We start from the raw sequence: 20,352 nt of genomic DNA, 5'->3' as shown, positions 1-20,352 counted from the left end.
CGGCGCCGCTGACGCCGGCGCTTAGGCTGTTTCTTGGAGGGGTCGTCCTCCGTTGTTCCATCGCCATTCCCATCCTTTGGGATGTCCACCATGTAAATGTCATATGACGAGGTGGCCTTCCAGTGCCCTGTAGGTGATGGTTCTTGGTCGTCTCCTGCATCGTCATCTATACCGTCGATGTCTTCGGAGTCGAAGTCTAGCATGTCGGTTAAGTCATCGACAGTGGCTACGAAGTGGGTGGTGGGTGGGCTTTGAATTTCTTTGTCGTCTGCATCCCAACCGTCCTGACCATAATCCGGCCAGGGCTCTCCTGATAAAGAGAGACACTTTAGTGAATTCAGGATGTCGCCAAAGGGCGAGTGCTGAAAGATGTCCGCAGCGGTGAACTCCATGATCGGCGCCCAATCAGATTCGATTGGCAGGGGCGCGGAAGGTTTGGAGTCCGGAGAGGAGTCCGGCACCTTGGAGTCACGAGCTTCACAAAGGACAGGGTTGGTATTCGGCTCTATCGCCGTAGAGGTAGCAGCGCCCGAGGTGGTGTCAGCCACCCGTCCTTGATCGGCGCAGTCGGCTCCGAGCTAAGGGTCGGAGCGGACACTTGTGCGGCCTCCAGGGCACTGTTCGGTAGCAGAGCTAGATCATGCCCATCATGACAGTGCGACGCGCTTGGTTGTGGCTCGAACCCGTCGAAGATCAAGTCTCCACGGACGTCAGCCGTATAGCTCAAACTTCCAAATATGACCTGATGGCCAGGGGTGTAGCTTTCAATCTGCTCCAGATGGCCAAGCGAGTTGGCCCGCAGTGCAAAGCCGCCGAATACGAAGATCTGTCCGGGGAGAAAAGTCTCACCCTGGACCGCGTCGTTGTTGATGATCGAAGGAGCCATCGGGCCTAAAGGTGACGACACAGAGGAACTCTCAATGAAAGCACCAATGTCGGTGTCAAAACCAGCGGATCTCGGGTAGGGGGTCCCGAACTATGCGTCTAGGCGGATGGTAACAGGAGACAAGGGACACGATGTTTTTACCCAGGTTCAGGCCCTCTTGGTGGAGGTAAAACCCTACTCCTGCTTGATTAATATTGATGATATAGGTAGTACAAGAGTAGATCTACCACGATATCAAAGAGGCTAAACCCTAGAAGCTAGCCTATGGTATGATTGTTGTTCGTCCTACGGACTAAAACCCTCCGGTTTATATAGACACCGGAGAGGGCTAGGGTTACACAGAGTCGGTTACAATGGTAGGAGATCTACATATCCGTATCACCAGGCTTGCCTTCCACGCCAAGGAAAGTCCCATCCGGACACGGGACGGAGTCTTCAATCTTGTATCTTCATAGTCTAGGAGTCCGGCCAAAGATGATAGTTCGGCTATCCGGACCCCTCCTAGTCTAGGACTCCCTCACCCGTCTTGAATCCATTCGCATCTTACTTGCTTATCCTACTTTCAATGGATTTACATTGCATCAAATGAATGTAAAGAGTGCTTTCCTTAATGATCCTCTACAAGAAGAAGTATATGTGTCACAACCACCTGGGTTCGTTAATCCCGATCACAAAGACTATGTGTATAAACTTCATAAGGCTTTGTATGGCCTCAAACAAGCACCTCGTGCTTAGTATGATCATCTTAAGAAGTTTTTACTTGATGATGGCTTTATGAGAGGGGTGATCGATCCCACTATTTTTACTAAGAGGGATAAGGGTGATTTGATCTTATGCCAAATCTATGTAGATGATATCATTTTTGGTTCTCCTGACATTCATTTGTGCAAGAAGTTTGCGGACTCCATGACCAAGAATTTTGAAATGTCACTCAATACGGATTTGAAGTTCTTTCTTGGATTTCAAGAAGGAATTTTCTTGTCTCAAGCAAAATACCTCAAGGATATCCTAGAGAAGTTTTGCATGACTGATGCTAGTCCATGTGAGACACCCATGCCAACCAAAATTGTACTCACTAAAGACACCAATGGTATCCCTTTCGACCCATCTAAATACCGCTCTATGATTAGCTCATTGCTTTATCTTTGTGCATCTAGACCACACATCATGTTTAGTGTATGCATGTGTGCTAGATTTCAAGCTTTCCTTAGGGAAAGTCATCATAACGCGGTTAAGCATATTCTTAGATACCTTGTTCACACCCCAAAGTTGGGTCTATGGTACCCCAAGGATGCTAAGTTTGATCTCATTGGGTACACGGATGCGGATTGGGCTGGAGACAAAGTGGATCGTAAGTTCACCTCCGATGCATGTCAATTTCTTGGTAGCTCTTTGGTAAGTTGGTCCTCGAAGAAACAAAATTGTGTTGCCCTCTCCACCGCCGAAGCTGAATACATTGCAACTGCCATTTGTGCAACTCAATTACTATGGATGAGGCAAACTTTGAAGGATTACGGTATCACCTATAGACATGTGCCTCTTCTATGTGATAATTAAAGTGCCATTAATATTGCTGAGAGCCCCAAAGATCATACCCGCACCAAGCACATGGATATTAGGTATCATTTCTTGAGAGATCATGTGGAAAAAGGTGATATTGATCCTGTTGGCACAGATATGCAGCTTGCAGACATTTTCACCATGACATTGGATGAAGCAAGGTTTTGTCAACTTAGGCATGAACTTGGTATCTCGGAGCTTGACAACATTATGTGAAACCTAGTACCCATGCATGCATTTTCATAATGTTTTGTCTTGATGTAGGCATATTCTTAGGGGGAGATACTCAATTCATGAGTACTCTCACCCTACATAATGCATGAATAGAACCAACACTCTCAAAGTCACTATGACACTTATTTTGTGTCCATAGTACTTTAAAATGATGGAGTAGTAATTATGGGTCCAAAGTTCAAATCTTTGGTATCCCAAGTTATGTATACTCAAACATGGTGACTTAGCCTACAACTTTTTTTAGTTCTTTATATGGGTTTGTGGTATGTTTGTGACTTAGGCTACTTATACATATATATATACCAATGTTGAGGATATCGTTTATCATTATCGTTTCGGTCAGCTAGTGATTAGAGATTAATCGGAAATTGGCCGATTAATCAATTTTATCGGTCGACTATTAATCGGATATTTTTTTGCAAATATCAGGTTCCCGACACTAAAACACGCTATACTCAACACCAAAACAATATTTTACATAAGTGTTACCTTGATTTCTAGCCTTTGAATCCTCGTGTAATGGCAAACAAAATAAGAAAATAGTACATATTTCATAACAAGGTCCATAAAACATAAATAAACATAGTTTTTGCAAACATCGTGCTATGAATAGGTCTAATTTATCGGTAGATTCCCAATAAATCACTTGTCAGAACGATAAATCGGTCCAAAAGATAAACGGCAAAGATAAGGCATAATCTTATCGGTCACCCCCCGATTAGCGATAAATCGGAAGATTAATCGGTGAATCGAAAGATTTCTTGAACAGTGATATATACATACATACATACATATATATATCACCTCATCACTCTTCAAACATCAGCACTCTGGCTGGCCGGATCATCCGGATGTCCATCCGGACGTCCGTGTTGTGCTCCCCTGTAAGCCCGGATATCCGGGCCCATACCCGGTCATCTGGACCTATCCGGATCATTCGGGGCTCCTTCCAGACATCCGGGTGGGTCTTTGCCCTGTCCAGTAAAATATCGGGCCATGTGGGCACAGAGGGGTATTCCCCTGCTTTCGCCCCCACGACCCCATCCTCTCGCCCCCGCCGCCAGCGGCTGCTCGTCAGGCCGCCCCGCCAGTCCCGCCGGCCAACTGGCCAGATCCGGCCACTATGTGCTACTGTCGCCTCGATCTGCTCCCTCCTCACGCTGTTTTCCTCGAGGCCGACTGGATCCTCTCCAATCTCGCCCTCTGTCCCCAACTTCGCCATGGTGGTCGGTCGTGGTGGTACTGGCTGGAGCTTCAAGTCGACGTCCTCGGGCCCCTCTCGTGGTATCTCATCTGCTTCTCTCCTCTCTTTCCCCTATTACTCATCTAGGGTCAGGTATTCATCTAGTTGGCCCCCTCTCTTTCCAATGCGTGTGCGTAGAACCGCATCGCCAAGCATCGACGGACTCCGAGGAAGCTACTCGTCCACTCAAGAAAGCGTCGGGTCATGCTCGTCCGTCCTATGCCGGGCAGGATGACCCTGACTATGAAGCCGAACTCCATTAAGAAGAGCTCGTGTCGGTTCGCCCATGACCAAAGCAAAGAAGAAGAAAGCAGTTTCTACCTCAAGCTCGCAGTCTGCCGCACCTACTGGTCTCATCTTGTCCATGGCCAACCCCACCAACCGTGGCCGTCGTACTATCAACTATCAGTCCATGGATCCCTCTGAGTATGCTGCTTTAAGGAGTGATGCCAACCAATTTTCCGCCCCGGCCAATGCAACCGATCCTCGGTTTTGCACCTTGGTTCAATAGGACATCTATCAATCAGTCATTGCTCATCTAGGGTTCTCTCCTCAGCATTATGTGAACTTGAATTACATTGAGAAAAATCCAACCAAGTTCGATGGTGTGTTAGAGAAGATTGAGGGCAAGGGGCTGCGTCGTGCTATGTCCCTTCACTGTGATTGGAATGAGGCTGCCATTTGGCAATTCTATGCCACGTGTTTCTTCCATCCGGATCACTCTATCACTTGGATGACTCACCAATCTCAGTTCACCGTCTCTTTTGAGGAGTTTGCTGCTGCCTTGGGCATGCCTGGATCTGAGGCCTCTCTTTTTCGAATCCATGAGGTGAACCCCAAGTTTGAGGCTATGCCCATTAGTGCTTGTAGTTATCTCACCATACCCACCTCTCAGCTATCCATAGTGCAGCAAAGCAAGGAGCTTAATGATATCAGTATCTTTTGTCTCAAATACCGGTGGCTTTTTTAGTGTATCCTAAACTCCATTGCTCCTAAGAAAGGGGATCGTGGGATGGTTCGGGCCTACAGCATTGATTTGATGTACTAATCATGGAAGGCTCCCACCCATCCCATTGACATGGTAGATTTCCTTTGGCATGAGATTCACATGGCTAGTTGTCTGAAGGTTCATACTCTTCCACATGCTCCTTTCTTCAAACCGTCATTGACTCTGTCTTCACTTGCCCCATCAACAAGACCACCATTCACTCCATGTGGACTCCACGTGATGAGACTTCTAGGGGCAAGGCTCCTGCTCCTTCGTGTGGTGAGAGCTCTTCTTGCCACACCAAACCTTTCGTCAAGCCGTTTGACCGCCTTGCTCGCTTTATTGGGAAGTCCCATAAGGCTATCTTTGACACCTACCACTACACGGCTACTCACATTGCTACCGAGGAGGTTCACCGTATCTCTGAGGCAAATACTCTTAGGGCTCGTCTCCGTGCGCGTCCTGGCAGTCCTGTCGAGCCTGATGAGCCTATTCCTGATCGGCTTCCTCTTCCGGAGGTCGACTTTCCTTCTGCCGCTGATTTTCCCGAGTTCTTCCTTGCACCTGCTGATCTGAGTGATGGTGATGATGATGAGGAGGATGCTGAGTGATCCTCCTACTTTCTCGGCCGTCTTTCCCTTTTTCGGTACTTGCTGTCAAGGGGGAGATGTAATTCCTAGGAGGAGTATGAGTGTGTGTCTGCTATGCTTATCGAGCTCTAGTTAAGTGGACTCATTATTATTATTGTAATGGTACTTTGGTCATGTGTTATGATACCTTGTATGAGTTTATGAGTTATGAGTCTATGCTACCATGCAAGTGCTTAAGTATGTTGTCTTCATTCATTGCTTATCATTATCATTGCTTATGTTGATTTTAATGGTGTATGTCTACACTACCGTTACAACATTATATTCCGAATGAGGGCATCCACTCCATATGTGCATGTTTGTGTATTTTTATCACTTTATTCCATGCATACATTGAGGGGGAGCTGTCCCTAAAACACATACCTATGCATACATTAAGGGGGAGCTCTTCCTAAAACACATACCGGGCTACTCTCATAGAATTATTTGCATCACATTTCACTTGTTGAGTGCTATATGTAGTTTGTCATCAACTACCAAAAAAGGGGGAGATTGAAAGTGCAATCTTGCTCTTAAAGAATATTTTTGATATTGATGACAAATCTACATATAGGGGACTAACCGTGTTTGCTAAGTATATACACAGGCAATCAGTCCTCTGGTTTTTGTAATGTGCATCATGATCACATCATATGAGACTTTACTCAAGCAAATTATCAATGAGGAAAGGAGCAAACAAAGACGAAGCATCGTGCTCTTTTATATTTCTTGAGTAATAGGAATCCCGCACTATTAAGAGGGGATCCGAGGTGTAGGTTCAAGGCTTGCTCACATTTTTGTCTCACAAGTAATTTTTCACAAAGGACCAAAATCCCTAGCAAAACCCCTTAGCCAAGACCTACCACGTCTCCTAGCCGGATCATCCGGACGGCTCCCTAGATCATCCGGGCTAAAATCAGATCAATCGGACCCTACTCCGGATCATCCGGGTAATGTGTGTTTTCATCATAGAACGCTGGTGGTTGAAGCCGGATCGTCCGGACGTTCATCCGGATCATCCGGGATGTGCCCCGGATCGTTCGGATCCTGTCCCGGATCATCCGGGAAACCTTGCCCCTATTTTCACATAACCCTGATGGTTGTAGCCAGATCATCCGTCCAGGCATCCGAATCATCCGGGATATGTCCAAATCGTCCGGGGTGGCCTCTGGTCTGTCCGGGCTGCTCGCAGCACTGCTGCTACCATCTGCATCCGGGCCTTCAGCCAGATTATCCAAACAATGTCCAGATCATTCGGGTGGTATCCCAGATCATCCAGGCTGGTCAACTTCTGTCCAAACGGCTCAATTTTGTGTGCGATATAAATAGTCCCTTACCTCTTCGAGATAAGGTTGAACACTTCACACAAATACACCTCAAGAACACCAATGCTCGCTCTCTCTCTCTCTCTCGCTCAGAGACTAAATCCTAGATCTCGGCTTGATTCTTGAGAGTTTCGAAGAGTTGTTACAATCAAAAGAAAGATCTTCTCCCTCTCCTTCTTGTGACCAAAGCAAATCGTGGATTGAGGAAGTCTTGAGTTTTTACCCTTGGATCTTGTTACTCTTGGAGGTTGGAGACTCCTAGGCGGTAGGAGTCATTCGGTGAGGAATCAACAATTGTGATTACCCTGGAAAGTTTGTGAGGGTTTGGTGACCACCCCAAGGTCTACCACTAGTGGTTGAGAAACGCCTTCATGGTGTTGTCTCAAAGGGAGAATAGGGTGAGCCTTCATGGCATTGGTGTGACTTCGTGGTAACATCCACCTCTCTAACGGTGACGTAGCTTCCCTCCAAGGAAGTGAACATGTGCATACATCCTCGTCTCCCAGAGTTGTGGTTATTCCTAACCCTAACTCTCTACTTGTGGTTACTTGTCTCTTCGCACTTACTTATATCATATTGTACTTGCTTCCTTACATACTCGTGTTACTTGCTTAGCACTTAGTACTACACTTGCAATTGTTAGGCTCACTCTCATATTCCGCATTATTGCCTAAAATTGGTAAGTAATAATTAAAATTTGTAATTGTACCTATTCACCCCCCCCCCTCTAGGTCCATCTCGATCCTTTCAAATGTCACGTTATATTGCCCCTTGTGATGGCAACCTTTATTATACAGTCTATCGCTTTTATTCTTCACCATCACAAGTTCGTACAACGCTCAATTTTCCCTTACACTACTAGGGAAAAGCCTAGCAGCAGCGCGGGTTTTGGGCCTATTAGTAGCGCGGGGGTCGGCGCTACTAATAAGGCGCTACAGCTAACGTATAGCAGTAGCACGGGTGCCACCCACGCTACAGCTAACGTATAGCAGTAGCGTGGGTAAAAACCCGTGCTACTACTAATCTCTAATCTCTAATTTTTTTTGAATTTTTTCGAAAAAACAATTGATTTTTTCCCCAAATTTCTGAATTATTTTAACCTCAAATCTCTAATCACCCCTCATCGCTGCTCAATTTAATCTCTAATCACCCCTCATCATTCCAAATCATCTAACTTCACAGACGGTCACCCATCCTCTCACTACTCCAGCCTGAGCACGCTTAACTTCCGGGTTCTATTCTCCCTCGCTTCCAAGTCTGCACTTGTTGTTTTCCTGACAATAGTAAGATGTCAATCCTATTAACCTCAGGAATTTAGCTTGAGCATGAAGTCACACATTTCACTGTTTGAGTTTAAAACTTTTGTTCTAAAAAATTAGTAACACTAATATTTCTTGAATAATTAGTTTGACCATAGTTTGACCAGATTTGACCATAGTTTGACCATAGTTTGACCAGATTTGACCAAAATTCAAAAAAAACTAAAATAATTATTTAGTAACACTAATATTCTTGAATAATTAGTTTGACCATAGTTTGACCAAATTTAACAAAAATTAAAAAAACTGAAATTTGATGAATTTTTTGCCTCCAGATCTTAAAAGCCCCGTAACTTTTTTTCTGTTAGACTTTTGAGGATTTTGAAAATGTTTAACGGGGTTCGAGTAGATGATTTTTCATATAAAAAACTTTTTCATCCGAGTTAGTATGCAAAAGTTATGCCAATTTCTACAAATTCTCGAGAGATTTTGCAAATAAAGTCGAAATTCATATTTGCAAATTTTCCCAACAACTAGACCACATATCACATGGGAAACTTATTTTCTTTTATTTTTTTGACATTTTCATCATTTTCTTTTATTTTTTTTAAATTGAAAAGGCGATCCACGGGGGGGTGTAGAGTTTGAAATGGGACCTTTAGTAGTAGCGCGGGTTTTTACCCCTCGCTACTACTATGGCTAAAAACAAGCGCTACTGCTATCAACTTAGTAGTAGCGAGGGCTAAAAACCAGCGCTACTGCTATCAACTTAGTAGTAGCGAGGGTTAAAAACCCGCGCTACTACTATGGCATGTCCCTGGGGGCACGGTAGAGACCGCTTAGTAGTAGCGAGGGTTAAAAACCCGCGCTACTGCTATGAACTTAGTAGTAGCGAGGTTTAAAAACCTGCGCTACTAGTAAGTAGCAGTAGCGAGGGTTTTTAACCCACGCTACTAGTAAGATTCTGTGTATAGGCTTTTCCCTAGTAGTGTTACACTAAATGATCTCACACTCTTATAAGCAATTTTTATTGCCATTTTGCACCAATGACAACTTACTTGAAGGATCTTACTCAATCCATAGGTAGGTATTGTGGACTCTCAAACAAGATAGGGTTTAAGGGTTTTGGATGCACAAGTAGTATCTCTACTTAGTGCGGACTTTTTGGCTAGCAAAGATAGAGGCAAGCACCACATGTTGAAGGATCTATGACAATATGACTTCTATGTGAATATGAACAAACACAAATCATTAAGTTGTCTTCCTTGTCCAACGTCAACAATTTTGGCATATAATATTTTGATGGGTGCTCACAATCACAAAAGATTTCCATGATAATATATTTATATGTGAATCTTCTCTTCCCTTTTTAATTCTTTCATGTGTTGCATCATTGACCAATGCTATGTTTGTCAATCTACAATAAACTTTTCTACTTATACTTTTCCTTGTATAATGTCATCACTTACCATAAGATTAGCATATGATATTTTTCTTTTATTTCCTTTCTTTTTATTGCAGCAAGATAGTAAAGAAGGCAAAACTCAAACTAAGTTTATTATATCTCACACACGATTACAAGGATTGATCACTAAGCAAACTCACACAAAGAAAGGATTGAACTAAACTTTTATTCGTCTAATAGCAAAAGATAGCCATGGATCGAACTAAGAAAATAAAGGCAAAATATAGTGGAGGTTGATACGATACCGGGGCACCTCCCCCAAGCTTGGCGGAAGCCAAGGGGAGTGCCCATACCCAATACTCTGTTTTCTTTTGGTGGTGATGAAGAAGATGGTGGTGAGGAAGTAGATGCAATCCAATCTTTAAGGATCAAGAGGCTATCCAATCTTCGGATGACTCTTCGCAAGGAAGCAATGTGCTCCATATGCAAAATATTTTCACAATTGAGATACTTATTTTGTATACAAACCGTATTAATGATCGTGAAGGCTGCAATCTAAACGGGGGTAAGATGAGCATAGTAGGGTTCAAGGATATATTCCTCTTCCTCATCGGCGGGCAATGCTTGCTCTTCCATCGGCACTTGATCTCCGGGTGCCTCCTTGCTCTTGTCCTCCTTAGATGCTCCAACAGGGTCTTCTCTCTTCAGCTCGATCTTCATCAACCAAGCATCTTCTTCCATACGATCAGAGGGGGGAGAAGACATGATGTCTGGCTCAACAGATCTAACAGAAAACAGCAAGAAAAGAAAACAGGAGATTTCTCCGCGATGGAGGTTAACAGGTTCGAGAGGTATATATAGATTTTTTTTATCTTGGGGAACAAGCAGAACGGAAGAAAATTGGAGACCGGAAAGCACCCGACGTGGGCACAACCCACCTGGGCGCGCCACCCTCCAGGGTCACTTTCCTGGAAGTTTCTTATTTTCCTAATTTTCTAAATATTCCAAAACTAACAAAAAATATTTTTGCGGATTTTTCGAAGTCCGTTTACTTACCGTATCACATACCTCCTTATTTTCACGATTCTAGAGTGCTCTGGAAGGACTCTTTTATGTATTCTTCCGGTGTCAAAGTTTGGATAACATTACTTTCAACATTAATTGGTGTACCTGAGATATAGTGTTTTATTCCCTGAGCATTGAAAACCTTCGGGTTAGTCCCTTCGGCATTATTTATTTTGATAGCTCCGGATCGATAGACCTCCTCCATGACATAGGGTCCTTCCCATTTGGAGAGGAGTTTTCCTGCAAAAAAACTGAAACGGGAGTTGTACAAAAGAACATATTCTTCGACTTTGAATTCACGCTTTTAGATTATTTTGTCATGCCACCTTTTAACTTTTTCTTTGAATAACTTAGCATTTTCATAAGCCTGGGTTCTCCATTCATCTAATGAGCTAATATCAAATAACCTCTTTTCCCCAGCAAGTTTGAAATCATAATTAAGTTCTTTTATTGCCCAAAATGCTTTGTGTTCTAACTCAAGAGGTAAATGACAAGCTTTTCCATAAACCATTTTATATCGAGACATACCCATAGGATTTTTGTAAGTTGTTCTATAAGCCCGAAGTGCATCATCTAATTTCTTAGACCAATTCTTCCGGGACCTATTACAGTCTTTTGTAAGATTAGTTTTATTTCTCTATTGCTAAGTTCAACTTGACCACTAGACTGAGGATGATAAGGTGAGGCAATTCTATGGTTAACATCATGCTTAGCAAGCATTTTACGGAAAGCACCATGAATAAAGTTTGAACCACCATCAGTCAATAAATATCTAGGGACTCCAAACCTTGGAAAAATAACTTCCTTAAGCATTTTAATGGAGGTGTTGTGATCAACACTACTGGATGGAATAGCTTCTACCCACTTAGTAACATAATCAACAGCAACCAAAATATGTGTATACCCATTAGAGGAAGGGAAAGGTCCCATGAAGTCAAATCCCCAAACATCAAATGGTTCAACAGCAAGTGAATAATTCATAGGCATTTCTTGACGCTTACCGATATTACCTATTCTTTGGCATTCATCACACGATGAGACGAACTTACGGGCATCCTTGAAGAGAGTAGGCCAATAAAAACCAGATTGCAATACCTTATGAGCGGTTCTGTCTCCCGCGTGATGTCCTCCATAAGCTTCGGAGTGACATTTTCAAAGGATTTGTTCTTGTTCATGCTCAGGTACACAACGTCTAATAATCCCAAATGTAATGTCTTAAATCATAGAAGAATTTTTTCTTTTGTTGGTATGTGAAGCTAGGTGGTATGTGTTTAGCAACAATATAATTAGCATAGTCAGCATACCAAGGAGTACTATGAGAAACATTTATTGCAGATAGTTGTTCATCAGGGAAGCTATCATTAATTGGTTGTGGGTCATCAAGAATATTTTCAAGTCTAGATAAGTTATCAGCCACGGGGTTCTCTGCTCCTTTCCTATCAGTGATATGCAAATCAAATTCTTGTAGCAAAAGAACCCACCTAATGAATCTAGGTTTAGCATCTTTCTTTTCCATAAGATATTTTATATCGGCATTATCGGTGTGAACAATTACCTTAGAATCAACAATGTAAGATCTGAATTTATCACAAGAAAACACCACTACTAAGAATTCTTTTTCAGTAGTAGCATAGTTTCGTTGAGCGCTGTCTAGAGTTTTACTAGCATAATGAATAACATTCAGTTTCTTATCAACTCTTTGTCCTAGAATAGCACCAACAGCATAATCACTAGCATCACACATAATCTTGAAAGACAAGTTACAATCAGGTGGTTGAACAACAAGTGAAGTGATTAAGGCTTTCTTTAGTGTTTCAAAGGCTTCCATACAATCATCGTCAAACATAAAGGGAATATCCTTTTGCAAAAGATTAGTAATAGACCTAGAAATTTTATAGAAGTCTTTGATAAACCTCCTATAGAAACCAGCATGACCAAGGAAACTACGAATACCTTTGATATCCTTAGGAAAATAAAATTTTCTCAATTGCATCAACCTTGGCTTTGTCCACCTCAATGCCTCTTTCAGAAATTTTATGGCCCAAGACAATACCTTCATTAACCATAAAGTGGCACTTCTCCCAATTCAAGACAAGATTTGTTTGTTCATGTCTCTGCAAAACTCGATCAAGATTGCTTAAACAATCATCAAAGGACTTCCCATAAACCGAAAAGTCATCCATGAAAACCTCAACAATCTTTTCACAAAAATCAGAGAAGATAGCAGTCATACATCTTTGAAAGGTAGCAGGTGCATTACATAAACCAAAAGGCATACGTCTATAAGCAAATGTTCCAAAAGGACATGTAAAAGTGGTCTTTTCTTGATCAGATTGTAAAACAGGTATTTGTGAAAAGCCAGAGTATCCATCAAGGAAGCAAAAATGTGTGTGCTTGGATAATCTTTCTAACATTTGATCAATAAAAGGCAGAGGGTAATGATCTTTTCTAGTAGCTTTATTTAATTTTCTATAATCAATTACCATTCTATAGCCTGTGACAATTCTTTATGGAATAAGCTCATTCTTATCATTAGGAACAACAGTAATACCTCCCTTCTTAGGGACACAATGAACATGACTTACCCATCTACTATCAGCTATATGATAGATTATACCTGCTTCCAGAAGTTTTAGTATTTCTGTTCTTACAACTTATTTCATTTTCAGGTTTAACCGACGTTGGTGATCAACAACAGGTTTAGCACCAGGTTCCATATTAATCTTGTGCTGACATAGAGTGGGACTAATGCCCTTAAGATCATCAAGAGTATATCCAATTGCAGCCATGTGCTTCCTTAGAACTTTCAATAATCTTTCTACTTCATGTTCTGAAAGGTTAGCACTAATAATAACAAGATATATCTTCTTTTCATCAAGATAAGCATATTTCAAAGTGTCTGGCAATTTTTTTAATTCAAACACAGGATCACCTTTAGGTGGAGGTGGACCTCCTAGAGTTTCAATAGGAAAATTGTGTTTAAGCAGAGGTTGTTGTCCGAAAAAGATTCAATCTATTTCATTTCTTTCGCGCATATGCAAATCATTTTCATGGTCTAGTAAATGTTGTTCTAAAGGATCAGTAGGAGGCACAACAATAGAAGCAAGACCAATAATTTCATCCTTACTAGGCAAATCTTTCTTATGAGGTTGTTTACTAAACTTGGAAAAATTAAACTCATGAGATTCATCACCAAAGCTAACACCGATAGTTTGTTTCTCACAATCTATTTTAGCAATGACGGTGTTCAAGAAAGGTCGACCAAATATAATGGGACAAAAGTTATCTTTTGGGGTGCTAAGACCAAGAAAATCAGTAGGGTATTTTATTTTCCCACACAAGACTTCAACATCTCTAAGAATCCCAATTGGTTATATAGTATCTCTATTAGCAAGTTTAATAGTAATATCTATGTCTTCTATCTCAGCAGGTGCTATTTCATCTTCAATTTCTTGATATAGTGAGAAAGGAATAGCACTTACACTAGCACCTAGGTCACATAGCCCATGATAACAGTGATCTCTTATCTTAACTAAGACAACAGGCATGCCAACAACTGGTCTATGTTTATCTTTTCCTTCAGGTTTGGCAATTCTAGAAGCTTCACCACAGAAGTAAATAACTTGCCCATCAATATTACCAACTAAGATATCTTTAACCATAGCAACACTAGGTTCAACTCTGATTTGTTCAAAAGGTTTGGGTGTTCTAACATAACTTTTGTTAACCACAGTTGAAGCTTTAGCATGTTCCTTCATCCTAACAGGAAAAGGTGGTTTTTCAATATAAGCAGTGGGAACAACTAGATCAACATTGTAAATGATAGTTTCTTCTTTAGCATTTACCGGTTCTTTAATTTCTTCTTTAATTGGTGGATGATATTTAAACACTTCTCCTTAGGGAGATCAACATGAGTAGCAAAAGATTCACAGAAGGAAACTACTATCTTAGAGTCAAGTCCATATTTAGTGCTAAACTTTTGAAAAGCATCGGTATTCATAAAAGATTTAACACAATCAAACTTAGGTTCAATACCTGACTCTTTACCTTCGTCGAGTTCCCAATCTTCAGAGTTGCGTTTAATTCTTTCTAAAAGATCCCACTAGAATTCAATAGTCTTCTTCATATAATAACAAGTAAAAGAAGTATCGAGAATGGATTGATCATTACGAGAAAGCCGAGCATAAAAATTTTGAATAATAATTTCTCTTGAGAGCTCATGATTGGGGCATGAATATAACATTGACTTAAGCCTCCCCCAAGCTAGAGCGATACTTTCTCCTTCACGAGGCCAAAAGTTATATATATAGTTCCGATCACGATGAACTAGATGCATAGGATAAAATTTTGATGAAATTCCAATTTCAAACGGTTCTAGTTCCAAGATCCAATATCATCGCATAGCCTATACCATGTAAATGCTTTTCCCTTCAAAGATACAGGGAAAACCTTCTTATTAGCTTCATCTCTGGGCAAACCTACAAGCTTAAACAATCCACAAATTTCATCCACATATATCAAGTGCATATCAGGATGTTCGGTTCCATCTCCTGCATAAGGATTAGCTAGGAGTTGTTCTAACATACCCGAAGGAATTTCATATTCAATATTTTCAGTAGGGGCAGTAGGTTGAGGGGTAACAAATTGTGGTTCCGGTCGAGGTGAAGATACCCCGAACAAACCCCTCAAAGGATTGTTTTCCATAGTAGCAAGTGACAATAAATTTCAGCGCGTAGTAATAATGTTTCCTTGCCAATTTCCACTTACCAAGAGCGCTTCACTCCCCGGCAATGGCGCTAGAAAATTGCCTTGATGACACACAAGTGTATGGGGTCAATTGTAGCCCTTTTTGATAAGTAAGAGTGTCGAACCCAACGAGGATGGTTTTCAGCAAGGTAATGTCTGCAAGTGCTAAAATTGTAAGTAGCAGAGTAGTTTAGTAGCGAGATAATTTGTAACGAGCAAGTAACAATAGTATTCACAAAAGTGCAGCAATGTAGCCCAATACTTTTGAGGAAAAGGACAGGCTAAAACGGTTTCTTATGATAAGCAAAGTGTTCTTGAGGGTACACGGGAATTTCATCTAGTCACTTTCATCATGTTAGCTTAATTCATGTTCGGTACTTTGATAATTTGATATGTGGGTGGACCCGTGCTTAGGTGCAGTTCTTACTTGAACAAACCTCCTACTTATGATTAACCCTCTCGCAAGCATCCGCAACTACGAGAAAAGTATTAAGGATAAATTCTAACCATAGCATTAAACTTTTGGATCCAATTGGTCCCTTACGAAATAACGCATAAACTGGGGTTTAAGCTTCTGTCACTCTCACAATCCACCATCTAATAACTACTCCACAGTGCATTCCCTTAGGCCCAAATATGGTGAAGTGTCATGTAGTCGACGTTCACATGACACCACTAAGAGAATGGCAACATACATACCATCAAAATATTGAACACATATCAAGTTCACATGATTACTTGCAACATGATTTCTCCCGTGACCTCAAGAACGAAAGTAACTACTCACAAATGATGAACATGCTCAAGATCAGAGGGGTATTGAATAGCATAATGGATTTGAACATATAATCTTCCACCAAATAAACCATATAGTAATCAACTACAAGATGTAATCAACACTACTAGTCACCCACGAGCACCAATCTATAGTTTTGATACAAAGATTGAACACAAGAGATGAACTAGGGTTTGAGAGGAGTTGGTGCTATGAAGATGTTGATGAATATAGCCCTCCCCAAGATGGGAGAGTTGTTGGTGATGATGATGACGATAATTTCCCCCTCCGGGAGGGAAGTTCCCTCGGCGGAATCACTCCGCCGGAGGGCAAAAGTGCTCCTGCCCAAGTTCCGCCTCGAGGCGGCGGCGCTTCGTCCCGAATGTCCTCTCCTCATTTTTTATAGGTCAAAATGACTTCTATACCAGAAGATGGGCACCAGAGGTGAGCCGAGGAGGGCAGCACCCACCAGGGCGCGCTTGGGCCTCTTGGAGCGCCCAGGTGGGTTGTGCCCACCTGGTGGCCCTCCTCTGGTACTTATTTGCTCCAATATTTATTAAATATTCCATAAAAATCCTCGGGGAGTTTCAGCTCATTTGGAGTTGTGCAGAATAGGTAGCTTGATGTAGCTTTTCCAGGTCCATATTTCCAGCTGCCAGAATTCTCCCCCTTGGTGCATACCTTGCATATTATGAGAGAAAAGGCATTAGAATTACTCCAAAAAGCATTATTATACAATAAAATAACATAAATAACAGTAGGAAATCATGATGCAAAATGGACACATCAGCCGTCGTCGTCCTCCACCAATCCAAGAGGAGCTGGCCCCTGCCTTGATGCTCTCCCGCACCACGCGCCCCTGTTACCGAACCCATTCAATGCATGCAGCATACGTGGCTTAGGATAAGGGCGTGGTGGGTAGAGTGAATTAGCAGTTAACCGCCTGTGCGTTAAAGTCATTCACAGACCATTACAAGAATGGTCCCACCATTTGGCGTTACACGACGTGCGGAAAAACCGGAAACTGGCCCGGGACCAAGTTAATGAAGAAGAAAAGAATATGTCAAAGGACGTAGCTGCCTCTGCACTCTTGCCTGTGCACTGACTAGGGCCTACCCGATGACACCCAGTGGCACGTTCGTGCTAGGCCAGGGGGCTTCTATCGGTGCAACAAACCCTGTGTCCGTTGCCCAGACTGTGCACAGGCACGAGGACAAGTTTACAACGCCATGACCAACCCAAGCATGACGGATCGATTCCCTTGAAGGATTCAAGCACAGAGCAAGATGGCCAAGACTAGTCAAAGGGGCAAGATACTGCTAAGGGAAAAACCTCCCCTGCCAGGCAGGCGATCCTGGCAAAGATAAGGTTATCCTCGGAAGCAAGCCTTCGGATTGTCCCAGCAGGCCTGCCAGGGCTAGCGAAGGCAAGCCACTCCACCGCACCACCTCGCCATGATGCACATCATCCACCAGTGCAGTGTGAAGCTCCAATGTGACTAAGTGGCTGCTATGTGCCACATGGTGGCTACTTCCTACAGAAAATATCTACAAGCGACACTCGTTCTACGACCTGTCGAGCGAGCAGGCGCCAAGCTAGCGAAATGGCCTGGCAGGGCTTGCCGGGCAAGCTATGATGTGACAGTGAGCAGTACATTTAATGCACTATGTCAGCCTGCAGAGTTAGGTATGATAGCACTATTTGCTACCTAATCAGTGTGTAATGACTGATTTGCTACTGTCGTAACTGATACGTCTCCATTGTATCTATAACTTTTGATTGTTTCATGCTAATAGTATACAACATTCACATACTTTTGGCAACTTTTTATATGATTTATTGGACTGGCCTATTGATCCAGTGCCTAGTGCCAGTTCTTGTTTATTGCATGTTTTCTGTATCGCAGAAAATACATATCAAACGAAGTCCAAACGCGATAAAAATTTACGGAGAATTATTTTGGAATATATGTGATTTTTAGGAGGTGGAATCAACACAAACGGGGGCCCACAACCCACCAGGGCGCGCCACAGGCCCCAGGCGTGCCCTGGTGTCTTGTAACCTCCTCGAACGTCGGTTGAAGCCCTTCTTCTGGCGCAAGAAAGATAAATTATGGAAAAAAATCGTATAAAAGTTTAGCACAATCGGAGCTACGGATCTCCGGGAATTTAAGAAACCGTGAAGGGCCAGATCTGGGGACGCGAAACAAAAGAGAACAGAGAGGGAGATCCAATCTCGGAGGGGCTCCTACCCCTCCACCGCCATGGAGACCATGGACCAGAGGGGGAACCCTCCTCCCATTTAGGGGGGAGGCCAAGGAAGAAAAAGAAGGAGGGGGCTCTCTCCCCCTCTCTCCCGGTGGCGCCTGAGTGCCGCCGGGGCAAGGATCGTGACGGCGATCTACATCAACAATCTTGCTCCTGTCAACACCAACTCTCTCCCCCTCTATGCAGCGGTGTAACACACCTTCTACCCATTGTAATCTCTACTTAAACATGGTGCTCAACTCCATATATTATTTCCCATCGATATTTGGCTATCCTATGATGTTTGAGTAGATATGTTTTGTCCTATGGGTTAATCGTGATCTTGGTTGGTATGATTGTATATTTTATTTATGGTGTTGTCCTATGGTGCCCTCCGTCTCACGCAAACATGAGGGGCCCCCTGTAGGGTGTTGCAATATGTTCAAGGTTTGCTTATTGTCGGTGTTGCGGGGGCGACAGCAGCCTAAACGCGGATAAGTGGGTCATGGCATATGGGAGTAAAGAGGACTTGATACTTAATGCTATGGTTCGGTTTCACGACCTTAATGATCTTTAGTAGTTTCGGATGCTTGCTAGGGGTCCAATCATAAGTGCATACGATCCAAGTAGAGAAAGTATGTTAGCTCATGCCTCTCCCTCATATAAAATTGCAAGAATGATTACCGGTACTTGTTATTGATTGCCTAGGGACAAATGACTTTCTTGTTGACAAAAGTTATCCACTTTTATTACCATGCATTTTATTCATAGTTTTATTCTCACAAAGTACTCATAGTTTTATTCTTGCAAAATAGTTTCATACTTGTTTGAGGTAAAGCAATAGTCAAGCGTGCGTAGAGTTGTATCGGTGGTCGATATAACTTGAGGGAATATTTGTTCTATCTTAAGGTCCTCGTTGGGTTCAACACTCTTATTTATCGAAGAAATCTACAAACGATCCCCTATACTTGTGGGTTATCAGTAACCCTTGATCTATAAAAGGAGGCCCATGGCAACCATAGAAAGGATTTGGACCCTTGTACACTCATACGCGCGTAGCTGTTCTCGTCCTGAGGCAATCTTGCCAGGCGAGAGCGCTGCGTTTTCCACCACAATCCACCAAAGCAGGAGTAGGGTTTTACGCCTCACAGCGGCCTCAACCTTGGTAAAACTGCCCGCACGACGTCCGCCGTGTTGTCTCATGCTCCTCCGCTCTTTGTCCAATGTGTCATCCCCCTGCCGAACCAGAAAGGGGCTCATGGCCCCATAGGTGGTTGTTGTTTCCCACGACATCAGGGTGGAAGCAGTGGATAGCAACGGGTAGGGCTATGTTGAAACCAACGAACTCGTACATAACAGTTCATCGTCTTTATCAATGACGGGGAAATATCTTGAATGTTGTGCAAAGAAAACAGCCAGACATCATAATAAGTTCTGCTAGGACATTAAGTTGACATACAACCCTTTCTAAAAAAGTTCAGGTACAAAAATAGAATAGGTCACAATCAAATTTACTAGCACATCAGTGCTTCACACCGATAGCTCGGGTTTAACTAGCATCTAACAAGATTCAGTTGTTACCTCAAATTAGAGCACATCCAGGCAGGTAGCCTTGCCTCTTCTCCCAAAGAAGCAGTGGCCTCTGCCGTGCGATGGAGTAGGCCCTGTGCCATCCATCGTTCTGAGCAACACGGGGAAAGTCTAACGTTGACTCCTATAATGGACGTCGTTGATGGACCTTGGCACCAGCGGCGGCGGCAGGACTTCGATTGATGGATTGACCACTTCCTCGACATGCACGAACACTTGATACAGGTACATCCCTAACATGGTCCACGGCGGCCTTGGTGGCGATGAATAGTACAATCCCGGTTCCTGCACCAGTATCTCAACATCAATCACCTTCAGTATGGTGGACGGCTTCTTCATCCACGCCATAACCGTCAAAGCCCAGTTTTCTGGAGGAACAAACATACTTACGAGCTCACCTC

This window comes from Triticum aestivum, chromosome 6B (assembly GCF_018294505.1).
Source record: "Triticum aestivum cultivar Chinese Spring chromosome 6B, IWGSC CS RefSeq v2.1, whole genome shotgun sequence".
Lineage (NCBI taxonomy): Eukaryota > Viridiplantae > Streptophyta > Magnoliopsida > Poales > Poaceae > Triticum > Triticum aestivum.
Note: the sequence above shows the minus strand (reverse complement) of the source record.